We start from the raw sequence: 17336 nt of genomic DNA on the forward strand, positions 1-17336 counted from the left end.
CGTTGGAGACCAGCCTCGGTAACCTAGAGACCTTGTCTAAAAAAGAAAACAGAACAGCCAGGCTCAGGGGCACGCACCTGTAATCCCAGTGACTCAGGAGGCTGAGGCAGGAGGATTTTTAATTCAAAGCCAGCCTCAGAACAGCAAGGTGCTAAGCAACTGAGTGAGACCCTGTCTCTAAATAAAATACAAAATAGGGCTGGGCATGTGGCTCAGTGGTCGAGTGCCCCTGAGTTCAATCCCCAGTACCCCCCACCAAAAAAAAAAAAAAATCATCCAGAGGACTAAGAGACAGGAAGTGGCTAAGGGTACAATGTAACAAGATTGACCAGGCCCTGCTTTGTGTCACAGGCCAGATGCTAAGAACATATTTGAAATGTGCCATAACTAAAAGTTGTTTTTAAAATCTTACCAAAAATTTTTTACAAAAGTAAATTGCTTCCTCTCCTTTTAAAGTAACTATCTTTTAACCCAGACATATTAAAATTAAAATGTGTCTGATTGGAAAGATATGGCTGAGAGTTAAAAATGGGCACTTGAGATTTTTCAAATGGCAACAGAGATTCACTTGCCAGTACTTGCCAGAAATGTATTCCTTAGAAATAGGGCACACTGCTATTATTAGCACGTCAAAAAGAAAGGTGCTCACAAGTAACCATTTGATAGATTTCCTACATCTTCACACTTGGTGCTGAATAATTTTTATGTGCTCATAATACCCACACACCTGAAAGTTTTATTTATTATGCTATAAATTAGTCCACCCAAATGCTTCAAAAAAATAAGCTTTTTTTTAAGGAAGTAGAAACATTTAAGAGAACAGTGTGACTTTTTTTGTTAGCAGTTTGTCTTAGAGAAAGGATGCTACCTTCCTCTACCTCAGTCCAGCACTGTTGTGCCTGGCGCCCCTGCCATCTGCTGCTACTGTGGTCACCTCCAGCTCCCATCTGAGCCCCCTTGCTCTGCCCCCTGTGGCCCCAAAGGAGACCCTTGTCCACTGTTTCAGGATGCAAAATGGTGCAGCTGCTGTGGAAATTAAAAGGAAAAACCAAACCCTGTTAGTCTCCTCACTCAAGTTCAACACCGACAACCCAAGGTCTCCACCTCCAGCGGTGTCCCCCCTGCACCTTCCCACCTTCCTGCTTCGGTCTGGACCAAGACCTTCCCTGAGGCTGCTACCCAGGCAGAGGCCGGCCCGTCGTCAGTCCTGCCCAGAACCGACATCTTGCCTCTTGCTGAGGTCGAGTTTCCTATGTCTTTAGCGCAGCTCTTCTTCCTCCCTGGGCTTCTCTTGGTTTTGTGCGGCTCCTGTCCTGACCCCCTCAAGAGAAGCTCGCTAACGTGACTCCCCATAACGTAAACAGTTCAAGGCAACGTTCTCCTTTCATGGCATCCCATGAATTTTGACTCGTAGTGCTTATTTGGGCTGTTCTTTTATCATGCAGGTCTAGGTATTTTCAATTTCCTTTCTTTCATTTTGATCCATGAATTATGTAGAAGCATATTTCCTGTTTTCCACAAGTACGAGGTTCTCTTTCTATGTTGTCATTGATTTCTAACTTAACTGCATGGGGTCAGGGAATGTGGTCGATGTGAGGAATTCTTGAAAATCTGTTGAGACTTGCTTTGGGGCCCACTACATGGTCAATTTTTTATAAATTTTTTATATCTGCTTGAGCAGAATATGTGCTCTCCATTTGTTGAGTGCAGTGCTCTACAGGTGACCATTACCCATGCTTGTTGCCTCGACTGTTCAACTCGTTCCTGTCCTTACCAATTTGTAAAAGCTATTTCCTCATTACCAAGAGAAGGGCATTACTATATCCCACATGGTTTCTATTTCTCTTTGTAGTTCTGGCAAGTTTTGCTTAACTTATTTTGCATAAATACAGCCAGCTTAACCCTCATATCCTGCTTTGTTATTTAAATTATTTTCTTTCTACTCACTAAGGCATTCTACAGATAAATATTGAGAACAGCTGAAAAGAATTATGTTCTGATACCTTTTTAAGTGGGTTTTATGTACATTATTATTATTATTATTATTATTTGTAACAAGGATTGAACCCAGGGGTACTTAACCACTGAGATATACCCCCAGCCCTATTTTTTTTTTTTTGAGCCAGTCTTGCTAAATTGTTTAAGCCCTCACTAAGTTGCTGAGGCTGGCTTTAAACTCAAGATCCTCCTGCCTCAGCCTCCCCAGCAGCTGGTATTACAGGTATGTGCCACTACACACAGCTTGTACATTTTGTTTTTAGTACTTTTTAAATTGTCAATAGACCTGTATTTTATTTATTTATTTGTATGCAGTGCTGAGAATAAAACCCAGTACCTCACACACATTAGGCAAGTACTCTACCACTGAGCTATAACCCCAGCCCCTGTACATTATTTCTTATTGACATTCTCTTTGCTTTGCTCTCATGAAACCCTCTCTCAAAATTGAGATGTACTGAGGACAGCACCGGGGAGCCAATGAAAATGGTTGGTTTCACCAGCCCTCCCTGCTTCTGAACTCTGAACATCTCCACTCAGGCCAGAATGCCCCCTCCTAACAAACCAAGGATAAGAAGAAAGGTAAGAACAGAAGCACTGGGGTCTGTCTTGCTCCCATTAATCACTAAAGGAGAATCCACTTTACACGGTTCCCAGTGTTTAGTCATCCTGGGAACATGGCAACCCAGGAGGATCTAAAACTGGCGAAGGGTCTAGCCATCTTCTGTAAAGTGGGAAAAGAGCTATAAGGAACTCAGGAACATTTTCAGCAGATCCATCTGGACATAATATATACATATAAGCCAAAAAAGTACAAATTTTCTGTTGCTGTGTATCTCCCAGACAGCTTCTGCATACTCCCAGGGTACCTGTGCTCCCATTTGAAGACCCCAATTCTTTTTTACATATACTGGGACTGCAGGGGACCAGTTCAACCCACAGCATTTCTGAGTACAATACTAGTTTCTGCTAGCCAGCACAACTCATGCAGCAGGCTGAACGGGCGTGCCAAAAGCAGCATCCTGGGAAAGTGGATCAAAGTGACCATTTCTCAGAGATAATCTGAATCCAAGGAAAATATTCGCCAACCTCACTGAGTGTCACAATCTAAGAATGTGGAGAGTGAGTCCTATACCAGTGTAGGAACTCACTCTGCTCCCAGGAGAGGTATTGTATCTGGTTCAGGTTACACCTAGCAAGCATTTTCTAGAAATAGCCTTTGTCAGAAAGGTGCTGGGCTCTCCTGCAAGTGGGAAGTGGCTTCTTTCCTACTGGGGAAAATAGGAGCTGAGTGGGCCCTTTGCTCTGTGAGCACCGATGCTCTTTAACTGCTGGCTTTCCAGCATGGAGGCCAAATGTGGGAGTGGGGAGGGCAGAAGCCCTAGGACAGGACCCCAGAGCACAGAGACAAGGGGAGGGGAGGCTCTGTGTTTTTGTCTCTAGGTGCACTTCCTCACTCTGGGTCTGGGGAAGACAGCAGGTGAGGAACTCTGCCAAAGCTTCTCTGAAAGCAGAGCAGCCTCCAAACCACAGATCCCCACCTGGACTGGGTGACCCCAGAAGAGGAGTGGAGAGAGTTAACACAGCGATCTGTCTCAAAGAACAGAATTAGCACAAGTTGTCATTTAAGTATTAGTGGGGAAGGTTTAAAGTTTTATAGATTTTGGTTTTTTAACTTTTTTTCATCTATTTTAATAAGAAATTCTGGTTATACCAAAATAATAATGAGCTTGTAGCTTTTGTGGAATCACCAAAGAGTCCAACTATAGGAAGTACAAAGCACAGTTGTTAAAAGTGTGTGCTCTGGGGTCAGTTAGCCTATGTTCTAATCTCCGCTTGATGCACAATAGATGAGCAACCTGGGGCAGGATAACAGTCCTAAACCTCAGTTTCCTGCTTGTTAAATGGAGGCAATGCATCATACCTATCTCATAGGATAACATGACAGTGGTGTGAGAGTTAGCTGAGGTAATGCATTGCAAAGCACTTAAAACCAAGTGAAAGCTCTATAAATTGCTATTATTGCAATATATGATGAAATAGGCATACAATTGAATTTTACATTCAAAATTATATAGTAGATAGATGTACATTTGCCCAAGATGGCACAAAATGAAACAGACAGCATATTTTTGTTGTTATGTTTTTGTTTGTGGTGCTGGGTATTGAACCCACGGCCTCACCCATAAGAGGCAAGCACTCTACCGCTGAACTATATCACCAACCTATCTATCCATTTATTTATTGTTAATTTGTCCAGAACTTTAGATCCTCCTACCTCAGCCTGCCAAGTACCTGGGATTACAGGCGTGCACCACCACACCTGGCTTAATTTCATTTTTGAAGACTATAAATAGGTAGAGATACGATCAGATGCCAAAGTACTAATAATGGTACCTTTGGATGTTGGAATTTGGCCCTTTGCTCTGTGAGCACGGATGCTCTTTAACTGCTGGCTTTCCAGCATGGAGGCCAAATGTGGGAGTGGGAAGAGCAGAGGCCCTAGGACAGGACCCCAGAGCAGAGAAGGGAGAAGAGTTTCTTGGTATTAGTTCTTCTTTATTATTTTTTTTCATTATAGATGGACATAATACCTTTAATTATTTATTTATTTTTATGCACTGCTGAGGATGGAGCCCAGTGCCTCACATGCTAGGCAAGCGTTCTGCCACTGAGTCACAACCGCAGCCCCTGGCATTATTTCTTAATTACATCTTTATTACACATGTATACAGAATATAATTTTCAAAAATAATTTTACCAGTTAATACCTTAAGAAAAAGCCCGGCTCCGAGACCACGGGCACGGATGTCCCCATGGCTGTGCCTCTGCCTCTTCACCCTATTCACAGTGGAAGTACTCGCATGCTGAAGGGATTTCATGAGTGAAAGAATCACAAAGCCAAATGACAAAATGTTGGTAATTGTCACAATCAACAATTCTCATTGGACAGAAATTTACTCGTACAACCCAGATTTAAAAATAGCAAGAAGGACAAGGCTGTGTAGCTCCATGGTCAAGCGCCTGCCCGGCACACACAGGCTTGGGCTCTACCCCCAGCACCGCAAAAATAACAACAGAAAGTACTGAACTCCCAGAAATTCTCCAATTTGACAGAATTTAACTGCCCAAGCCCTAGAAGTTCTCGAGGCTCCGTGACGGGCTGGCCCACCTACCTCTCCCCGGTGCACCGCCAAGTGAATGCTGACTGACAAGGACAAAGGCCAGCACTTGCCCGAACCCACACTGGGATACTGAGAGCTGCTGGGGAGCAAGCGGTAGACCCCTGAAGGTGAGGCTTGGTCTCTGAGCTCCTGAGCAGCAGCTGTGGGCTGGTTACCTTGGAGACAGGACTCCACTGAAGGGAAGAGGGCAGCAGCCAGGCAAGCAGAGATCTCACCCTGCACAGCCCTCCTCCCACGCGACCTGGGTTGGAGGAGAGAAGTTGCTGGGGACACCACGCTGCTTTCCTGCCCTGGTTCTGCTGTCTCCCACGAGCAGCGGGAAGCGGTCACTGGACCTCTGTAGTTCTACCCTCTATGACCGCTACCCAGGTCACAGCAGGACTTCTGCTTTGTGGCCACTGCTGCCTCGGGGCTGCTCTCTCCCTGGGTGTCCTCCGGCTCCTTCCCGCTTCCAAGGGCTGGCTGTCCACGTCTGACATGTCTGAGGGACCCTGACTGATCAAGCCCATCATCATGCAGCCCAACTCACCCATGTGAGCAGAGTTCTGAGGGCTAGGTCACCTTGGCAACTGACAGCCCTTGGGTCAGGGGCCATCTCTGACCCAATCAGCTAGGGGCTGGGGCCTGAGAGACACATCACACAGGACAACTGCAGAAAGAAGCCTCCAGAAGGGTCTTATGGGCATAAAAACCTTAGTAAGATCTCCCCCAGAAAACAGCTCTATCACTAACCAGCAAGCACCCGGTGGATCTGCCCAAAACATCTGAAAGAAAACTGTCAATTCAGACCTAACATACTAGTCTTATGACCCGAATCTAGCTATTAGTTGGCAAGTTACTAAGGAACTTCTATAGCTCAACAAATGTTGAAGTAAAACTACATTCCAAATAAGGACCAGATATTTCAAATCAGAATTATGTGCCACTGAGCTCTCAAAAGCAATCCATTGCTCAATCAGGGCATGAAATTTATTTTCAAACTGAATATTTTTTCTCTTTGGTAGATGGCAGGCCGAATGACAATTATTCTTGTGCTAGAGACAGTTGGCTAATTTTATACTTGCATTAATCTTAAAAATCATAATCCTCTTGGAAATTAATAGTCAAAATTTCTTATACACAATAAATTAGAGCTGGCTTTTATCTGGACCCCCCCACACACACACACACACACACTTTTTTTTTTTTTAAATATCCAACCTCTGTAAGTTTTGTTTGACCCTGGCTTTGGTCACTGCTGACATCTGACTAACAATGGAGACTTCCAAAGCTTCCTGGCCCTACACAGGTCACAGCAGGACTTCTGTGCAGCTTGCAGCAGTCAGACCTCTGTCCTCCTCCAGCCAAGAGCTGCTTCTAACGCCTTTCGTTAGTTCCTATCCAGCTGCTGTTCCTGGCTTGCACTAAACTACTATCATTAGTTTTCTTCTGGACTACCTCCTTTAAAGTCAAGTAGTAAGGCATCCCCCAAATCAGGAGTATCCAGATAGGAACCTCTTTTATTCAGGGAAACATTCAATACTCTTTTTTGTTTGGGTTTTAATTGGTTTGCTTTAATTTCAAAAGATTTATCTTTTAATCTCTCCTCCATCACAATCAAAGAAAAGTTGGTCTTTACTTGGAAGAAACCTTTACAAAAAAACACAATAAAAAACAAATAATAAGAAAGGAACTGCTATTATGAAAGAATTCAGGGACAAGTAAATATCACAGGAAAACTTGAAAACAAAGTCGAGAAGAAACTTCATATTCATCATATCATATGCTGTATATCACTGAGGACACATCAAATATTTAACCCAATCCAAGAAAAGGGATCAGAAGGTATGACCCTCTCATCCCCAAGATGTCATTCAGTTCTCACAGTGGCCCTGGAAGGCACAGAAAATCAAGATACTTTGTCCAAGAGTGTGCAGATTTTGAGTGGCAAAGCAGAATTCAAACCGAAAGGGGGCTCTCATTCTACACTAAAGTCACCGCCTCGACAAGAAGACATTTCAGGAGTAAAACTGGCCTACCAGCCAACTTCTCACTTTTCATGATGATTACGGTGCCTTTCTAAAGTCTGGGAGTCTAAGCCAATTGTGTCTTGACCTTGTGGTAATAAGCCATACCCCCCTCTCCAAATCAGGCCCTGGCAGTGAGACTGATAGTCATCAAATGGACAGTCAAGCCCTCAGGCATAAGAAAGCCTTTTATGAAAAGGCAGGGTTCAGAAGAGAGGGTGCCCTCTTCCCAATGTTTCCTACCTTGGCATTCAGGCTCTTTTGATCCCAGCTTGCCATTTTTCCAGGGACACTCATCACTTGTCAATCTGCTGCACATCAGGACCTTGATGAAGTCTGAATGAGAGTGGGACGGGTGGAAGCCTCATGCCATCCACAAAGAACAACCTCAGAAGAACCAACTTGTGACACCCACAGGACCATCTTTGTAGAGAAATGAAAGTTCATGTTTCAGACTCTCTTAGTCCATTTAAGCAGCTAAGGCAAAGTGCCAGAGACGGGATGGCTAACACACAAGAGCGATTTGGAGAAACCTAGAGGCTTCCAAAGTCAGGGATCAGGGAGTCAGTAGGGCCGATTCCGGTGAGGCCTCCTTCCAGGTTGCAAATGGCCAATTTCTTGTGTCCTCACAGGGCAGAAAGAGAGCAAGTTCATCTTGGCCTCTTATAAGGGTGTTAATCCCATTTATGAAGGCTCCACCCTGGTGAACTTACTATCTCCAAATATCATCACCCTGGGAATTAGTTTTCAATATATGAATTTGGGGGGACATTCAGTCTATAATGAAGACCAAATTGTATTTGTTAGTATGACCATTTAATTATACTGAATGTTAAAATGTACCTTTTCTTATTTCCATTGAATAAGATTGTTGCTTTTTCATAGAAGGAAGTTATGGTTGGCATTTCTTTTGGAGAAAAGAAATTACCCAGGCTATTAACCTAACAGTTTCCTATCTGCCAGTTCATTGATAATTTAGCTTGAAGCAAATTATTCAAGTATTCAAGGAAATAATAGATGAGAAAATTCTTTATAAAACATGAAGCAAAAATCAAATGTAGTAAATTAATACTGATAGTAAAAATTGTATTTACACTTCCTCCAACACCTTTAATCTTTCACAAATCAAATCAGTAAATACATATAAAGAATCCATGAGAGTATTTTGCTTGAGAGATGAGGAAAATGTGGGGTTAGCTATGAAACAAGAGGCAAATAACAATTAAGGACTTTGATTTGTCAACTTCAGGTATGACCCTCTCATCCCCAAGATGTTAGGACATTTCAAGGACTACTCTCCCCTTATGGCCATAAATATGATGTAAATCTGTACCAAAGTTTACTCAGTGGTATTAAAATGTAAACTATTTGACCTGTGGGTTATTTACAACCACTAATTGGCTCCTAAAATTTTCCCTCCCAAAACATTCCATTACAAATATGCTTTTTAAAAAATCTTGCCTGGCTGGGTACCATGGCACACGCCTGTCATCCCAGTGATTCAGGATGCTAAGGCAGGAGGATCACAAGTTCAGGGATGGGTTCAGCAACTTAGTGAGGCCCCAAGCAACTTAGCAAGATCCTCAAAATAAAAATAAAACGGGCTGGGGACATGACTCAGTGACAAAGTGCCCATGGTCAATCCTCCATACCCAAATCGGAAATCTTCCAGGGACTCCACATTTCACACCAGCTGCCTCCACTCTTCTTCTCCCCTTTACAACAAAACTCCTGTGAGAGGTGCCTACGCCTACAGACTGCAATCCTCTTCCTGCCCTCAAAACCCCATTCTAGTCAGGCTTTTGGCCACACCACTGCAGCAGAAGAGCTCGGTCAAGATCATCAGTGACCTCTGTGTTGCTAAACCCAGTGGCCATTTTTCAGTCTCATCTTACTTGACCTGCCAATAGCCTTTGACACACATGGCCGCTCCCTGTCCTCAAACAATACCCTCACTTGCTTCCCAGGACACCCGCTCTGGGGCCTCTTCCTTGCCAGCCCTCCTTCTCGGCCTGTTCGCGACCTCTCCGTCCACCCGCTTTCCTCCTTAGAACTCTTCTCACTAGTCTTCTCCCTTGGCGATCGTATCCAGTCTCACAGTTTTATCCACCAGTCTAATTGCTGACAATTCCCAAATATACTACATTTCTCTAGCCAGATCTTGCTTCTAAATTCCTGGCACATATATCTGGCTGCCTATTTGGCATCTCTATTTCGATTCCAAACAGGAATCTCAAACATACCCTGACCAAAAATAAACTCCAGATAGTTCCCTCTGCCCCCATCTCTTTCCCACTAAAAATCCCTCTTGCTTCCACTGTTTACCCCACATTTATATTAAGACTGGGTTTAATAGCTACATATTTTTAAAGAATAATCCATAAGTAATAATTCATATGGAAAATAAATTCTAAACAACCTATGAGTTAAAGATGAAATCAAAACAGAAATTAGACAGCATTCTGAACTGAATGAAAGTGAAAACAGGGCTGGGGCTGGGGCTCAGTGGTAGCGCACTTACCTGGCACGTGTGAGGCACCGAATATAAATAAATAAAGGCCTATCGACAACAGATATATATATATGAATTTAAAAAATAAAGAAAGTGAGGGGATACTAAAGGAATACTTAGGGGATAACACCAAATCCCTGTATTATAAAGGACAAAGCTCTCAGATTAAGAATCCCAGCTTTTACCTTAAAGAATAAATTAAACCCCCAAATAAACAAGGTAAAGGAAATAATAAAAGAACGGTACAAAATCAGGAAATAGAAGACAAAAAAATTAAAATCAATAAAATCAAAAGCTAAATATTTGAACAAAGCAATATAGTTGGCGAAAGTTTAATAGTCTAATCAGAAAAAAAAGCAGAGAAGACACAATTGCCAAGATCAGGAATGAGAAAGATAATATCGATTGTGGAGATAGTAAAAGAGTAATGATATACAATATGATCAACATTACACTGATAAATTTGACAACTTCGATGAAATAGACAATTCCTTGTAAAACATAAACTTTCAAAGCTTCAAGAAGAAATAAAAGGCTGAGGATGTAGCTCAGTTGGAGAGTGCTTGCCTCACATGCATAAGGCCCTGGGTTCAATCCCCAGCACCACACACAAAAAAGGAAGAAATATAGCTGTGTATGCCTGTAACCCTGGTTACCCAGGAGGCTGATGGAAAGTTTGAGGTCAGCCTCAGCAATTTAGAGGAACCCTGTCCCAAAATAAAAAGAGCTGGGGATGTAGCTCAGTGGTAGAGCACCCCAGGGTTCCCTGCCTGGTACCATGAAAAAACAACAGGAAGGAAGGAAGGAAGGAAGGAAGGGAGGGAGGGAGGGAGGAGCCCTAGCCTGTTATAAAGACATTAACTGCATAGTTAAAAGCCTTCCCACAGGGGCTGGAGATGTGGCTCAAGCGGTAGCGCACTCACCTGGCATGCGTGTGGCCCGGGTTCGGTCCTCAGCACCACATACAAACAAAGATGTTGTATCGCTGAAAACTAAAAATAAATAAATAAATATTAAAAATTCTCTTAAAAAAAAAAAAGCCTTCCCACAAAAATATCCCAGGCCTAAGACAGCAATACTAGAGAATTCTACCAAATATTTAAGAAAGACCTAATGCCAATTCAACACAAATTCTCCCTGAATAGAGAGGAAGAAACATTTTCCCAACTCACTTTATAAGGCTAAAATTACTCTGATTCCAAAACCAGACAAAAGAAATTATAATAAAAGAAAATTACAGACCATAAAACTTCACTTCATGGTCAGGAGCATAGGGGCAAAAAAATTGTAACAAATGTTTAACAAATCTAATTCAAGAATATGTAAAATGAATAACAGAACATGACCAAGTGGATCACACAGGAATAGAGGAAATGTGAGGTTAAGTTACCCTCTGAAAATCAATCAGTGTAATTCATCAAAGAGTACAGAAAAACCATAAGATCCTCTCCATGGGCTCAAAACTATTTTGAGAAAATCCAACATCCATTTTTGATAAAAAATAATCAGCAAACTAGGAAAAGAAGGAAAACCTCCTCAAAATGATAAAGGGCATCTATAAAAACCTACAGCTAACATTATACTAAATGGTGAAATGTGGACTCTTACCTCCTAGAATGAAGGTAAAGGCTGTCGGCATTCACCACTTGTATTCGGCATCATAGTGCAATATGGAAAGAAAATCATATAAAAAGCACCCAAAATGAAAAGTAATATCAAAATCACATGATTATGTAGAAAATATCCACCAAAAGCCTAATGTTAATAAGTAACATTACAAAAGTTGCAGGATTTTAAAAAATCAATTATCAAAAATTATTTATGGGGCTGGGGCTGTAGCTTAGTGGCAGAGCACTTGCCTAGCACATGTGAGGCACTGGGTTCAATCCTTAGCACCACATAAAAATAAACAAATAAAATAAAGGAATGCTGTCCATCTACAACAACAAAAAAATAAAAAATAAAAAAATCAAGCAACAGTAAGTGCTGGTGAGGGTGTGGGGTAAAAGGTACACTGAATCATTGCTGGTGGGATTGCAAAATGGTACAACCACTTTGGAAGGTAGTATGGAGATACCTTAGAAAATTTGGAATGGGGCTGGGGATGTGGCTCAAGCGGTAGCGCACTTGCCTGGCATGCGTGCGGCCCGGGTTCGATCCTCAGCACCACATACAAAGATGTTGTGTCCGCCGAGAACTAAAAAATAAATATTAAAATTCTCAAAAAAAAAAAAAAAAAAGAAAATTTGGAATGGAACCACATTTGACCCAGCTATCCTATTCCTCAGTCTATTCCCAAAGGACTTAAAATCAGCGCACTACAGTGATGCAACCACCTCAATGTACCAGCAACTCAATTCACAGTAACTAAACTGTGGAAGCAGCCTAGATGGCCTTCAATAGATGAATAGATAAAGAAACTGTGGTATATATGTACAATGGAATACTACTCGGCCTTAAAGAAGAATGAAATTATGGCATTTATGGGTAAATGGACAGAATTGAAGAATATCATGCTGAGCAAAGTAATCCAATCCCAAAAAACCAAAAGCCAAATGTTTTCTCTGATAAGTGGGTGCTGATCCATAATGGGTGGGGGGGAGCAGAGAGGAGAGAGGGGGAGAGAGAAAGGGATGGGGAGTGTGTGGGGGAGGAGATGGTAGAATGAAATGGACATTATTGCCCTATGTATGGGTATGATTGCATGAATGGCGTGACTCTATATCACGTACAACCAGATAATGAAAAGTGTGCTACATTTGTGTAAAAAAAAAAATAAAAAATTTAAAAAATCAATTATATTTCTACAAACTTTCAACAGTCAAAAATTGAAAAATTTAATCCCCATTTATAATAGCATCAAAATATGAAATGCTTATGAATAAATCTATCAGAAGATATATACATGAAATATTAAATATGTATAAATATATCTGTGTTTATATATATCATATATATGTGTGTTGTAAGGTACTTACACATTACATACTTACATATTTATACAAGTATGTGTATATATATATATATATATATGTGCATATATACATATATATCCTATTATATATATATATATATATATATATATATATATGCTGGAACTGAAAAGTATTAAATATTGCTGAAAGAAATTAAAGAAGACCTACACAAGTATAGTAATGCATCTTGTTCATGGGTCAGAAGACCTAGTATTATTAAAATGTAAATTCTCCCAAAATTGATTTGTAGAATCTGGCATAGGGATGCATGCCTAAAATCCCAGTGATTTAGGAGGCTGAGGCAGGAGGATCACAAGTTCAAGGTGAGTCTCAGCAATTTAATGAGGCCCTAAGCAACTTAGTAAGACCCTGTCTCAAAATTAGAAAAAAAAAAATTAGAAAGGACTGGGGATGTGGCTCAGAGGTAAGTTTCCCTGGAGCAATCCTCATTACCCCTCTGAAAAATATTGATTTATAGATTCAAAATTTTGCCAAATTCCCAGGTGACTTAGAAAAGTGATAAGCAGTCTAAAATTCACATGAAAATGTAAAGGACCTAAATGAGCCAGCTAAAACAATTCTGAAGCCAGAAGCAGTGGCACTCACCTATAATCTCAGTGACTTGGAAGGCTGAAGCAAAAGAATTGCAAGTTCAAGGCCAGTCTCAGAAACTTAGTGAGACTGTCTCAAAACAAAAAATTTTTACAAAGGACTGTGCATGTAGCTCAGGTACAGCCAATCTGGGTTCAAACCCCAGTATTTAAAAACTAAATAAAACTCTGAAAAAGAAAAACAAGGTGGAGGCATAAAACTACCTAATTTCAGGATTTATTATAAAGTTACAGTAATCTTAAGACAGTGTAATATTGATGTAAATACAGACAAATCAATGGAACAGAAGAGAGTCAAAAAATAGACTCATGTGTATATGACCAGTAGAATTTTGACAAAGATGTTCTGTGGAGAAAGCAGAATCTTTTCAGCAAATTGTGCTGCAACTAATGGATACTCTTGTAAAAATAAAATAAAATAAACAAAACAAAAAAGTTTGATAAACTTAAGAGTTTTCAGAAGAAAGCATTCAGAATTTCTGCAATGTATTATCCATAATGTCCACCATGCAATAAAAATTAGTAGATGTGAACAGAAGCAAAAATTATAATATATAGTTAACAGAACAGCCATTCAATAAAAGCAGATCTACAATGAGCCAGATGTTACAAGGAGTAGATAAGGACTTTAACTGTGCTAATTATAAAGAACTTATTGAAAACATGGGTATTTGGGGTGAAGAGAGGAGAACTTCAGGAGAGATACGGAAACTGTAAAAGAGAACCTAATGGAAATCCTAGAGCTGAAAAAATACCTCCAGAATTTTTCAGAAGTCATTGAACTACAAAGGGAAAAGTATTGGGGGGAAAAAGTGAACAAAGCCTCCATGTCTCATAGGACATTATCAAGGTATCTAAGATACATGACATTAGAGTCCCCCAGGGAGAGAAGAGAGAGCATGGACAGAAAGCACTTAGTCACAAATTTAGAAGCTCAGTAAAACTCAAACAGCCTAAAAGAAAAAAAAAAATCACAGCTGTATCACAGTCAGACTGCTGAGCACCAAAGGTAAAGAGGCAGGCTGGAAAGCAATCAGAAGGGGAGAAACACAACAAAGAACAACAGCAACATGATAGCCAGCTTCACACCAGAGAAAAAAAAGAGGCCAGAAGGAACTAGAACATCTTTAAAAAGTACAAAAAGAAAACACACAGACACACGTGCACACACCACTGTCTACATAAAGTTCTCTCTCCGGAGCTGGGGTGTGGGTCAGTGGTAGAGGGTGTGGCTAGCGTGCTCCAAGCTCTGGGTTCCAGCCCCAGTACTGAGAAAAAAATTCTACATCCAGTCAGAATATCCTTCAAAATTGAAAATAAGTAAAAGGATAGCATGAGAGAAGATTTTGTAATGACACAAGAACTCTCTATCTGGACTGTAGGTTTGGTTACACGAATCTCCACGTAAAATTGAACAGAACTGCACAAACAAAACACAAAAGAGTGCAGGTGAAACTGCCGCCATCTGCATACAATCTGTGGAGCTCTAGCTTGGTTTAACATTACCTATGTTTATGTAAGATGTTACCATTGGGAGAAAGGTACACAGAACCTTTCTGTTCTATTATTTGAACTCTCTTAATCTATAATCTTCAAAACAAAAGTTAAAGCATTTAAATATAAAAGGTACTTTGAATAAGTAAAGGCTGAGAGAATTTGTTTCCAGGGGAGTGCAAGAAATGCTAAAGGAAATTCTTCAGGTAGAAGGGAATGGGATAAAGCATTAGTACCCTCCTCCTTAAGGGGGATGAGCATGCTGGCTTCCTCTCAATGAGGTCAGTATGGAAAAGAAGAGGGAAAGATTTTTGTACATTATGGCAGAAAACTCAATGCATTACCCCAATGATCAAGGTATCATGTTGATAGTAAGTCCCCTTGAGATAGTGTGATAAAAATGGTCCCTCGCCTCTGTGATCTTCCTCCCCAAACTCCATATATCACATATGGATTCTGGTGAGGATGCCATGGTCAACCATCCGTATATCCCAGTCTAAACCTGTCAAAAACAGACAAACGTCAACCAAGGAACATTCTACAAAACACCAACCAAATATTCAAAAAGACAGAAACTGTCACAGTCAAAAGGAGTTAAAGCGGGGCTGTGGTTGTGGCTCAGTGGTAGAGCGCTTGCCTAGCATGGACGAGGCACTGGGTTCAATCCTCAGCACCACATAAATGTAAAATAAAGATATTGTGTACACTTAAAACTAAAAAATAAATATTTAAAAAAAGGAGTTAAAGGAGACAAAAGCAAAATATAACATTCTGAATACTAACTAGTGAGGGTAACCCTGCCAATGCCTCCCTGCTGTGAAAACTCAGCACCAGTCATGACATGCCACAATCACACAGTGATTGTGCTACAGTCAACCCATATATTATATATAGGTTACGGTGAGGGTGCCACAGTCAATCCACATATCACATAAGGACTATGGTGAGGGTGCCACACTTAATCTGTGTATCACATATGGATTATGGTGAGGGCATATTATGGTTTAGATGTGAGGTGTTCCCCAAAAGCTCATGTGTGAGACAATGCAAGAAGACTTAGAGGTAGAATTATTGGGTTATGAGAGCCTTAGCCCAATCAGTAAATTAATCTCTTAATGGGAATTAACTGGGTGGTAACTGAAAGTCGGGTCGGGTGTGAGTCAAGGATGTGGGCATTGGGGGGGGCTGCCTTTGGGGTATGTATTTTGTGCCTGGCAAGTGGAGTCTGTCTCTCTCTGCTTCCTGATTACGTCCTGAGCCACTTTTCTCCACCACGCTCTTTCACCATGATGGGCTGCCTCGCCTGCCTCACCTCAAGCCCCAAAGAATGGAGCTGGCTATCTATCGACTAAGACCTCTGAAATTGTGAGGCCCCCAAATAAATTTTTCCTCCTCTAAAATTGTTCTTGTCAGTCTTTTAGTCACAGCTGCAAAAAGGTTGACTAAATCAGGGCACCATTGTCAATCAATCTGTGTATCACAAACAGATTATGGTGAGCACACCATGGTCAATCATGTATCACATACGGATCATGTTGAGGGTGCCAGGGTCAATCCATACATCACATATGGATTATGATGATGATGCCAGTCAGTCAATCCATGTATTACATGTGGATTTATGGTGAGGACTCCATGATCAATCCATTTATCACACATGGATTGTGGTGAGGGTACCAATCAATCCCTATACCACATATGCATTATGGTGAGGGTGCCATGGTCAGGTCATCTAATGCATATTGGCAAAGCTCAATTATTTTATTTTTTATAAAAATGTTCAGAAAATTAGTTTTTTTCTTTGTGCACACCAACCAAAGAAACTCCCTGCAGCAATCCAACACTGAGACAACACTTCACATAAGCTGAACCAACGGTGAATATGTGCCTCAAATGTTAATTATAGCTTCCAGTGGCTTTATGAACACTGTGACTAAAATTCCACATCTAAGGCACATTTGAAGAACATACATAATCCAAGCTGGACTGACACAAGCTGTCACCTGTTTTATTGCAAGGAATCAGCCTCCTATCCCTTCCTGAGCATCCCCCTGGTACCTTCTTACAGGTCCTTAGGAATAAGTGCCACAAGTTCTGCAACAGCCACCAGTGGACAATCTCAAAAAAAAAAAAAAAAAAGATTTGCTTTGTGGGGCACTGCAACCTTCTGCTGGTGAAATTCCTATTACAAACATCTGTCCTAGAGATTGTGGGGAGGAGGCCAACAAAAACCACAATCCAGGAGAAACCAGATTTGAACTTTTAATAAAACTTTATTGACCAGCCGAGGATAGTTTGTGTATCAGTTTTCTGTGGTGGTTGTAACAAAGTACTGCAAACTGGGTAGCTTAAAATAACAGATTTTTTTTTTCTCACAGTTATGGACACTGGAAGACTACAATCAAGGTGTTGGCAGCGCCAAACTCCTTCTGAAGGCTCAGGACAAGATACATTTTTGACTCTTTTTTAAAAATATTTTTTTGGTTGTAGATGGACACAATATATTTATGTGGTGCTGAGGATTGAACCCACTGTGTCACATGTGCAAGGCAGGC

The sequence above is a fragment of the Marmota marmota genome, unplaced genomic scaffold, assembly GCF_001458135.2.
Source record: "Marmota marmota marmota unplaced genomic scaffold, marMar, whole genome shotgun sequence".
In the NCBI taxonomy this organism is placed as follows: domain Eukaryota; kingdom Metazoa; phylum Chordata; class Mammalia; order Rodentia; family Sciuridae; genus Marmota; species Marmota marmota.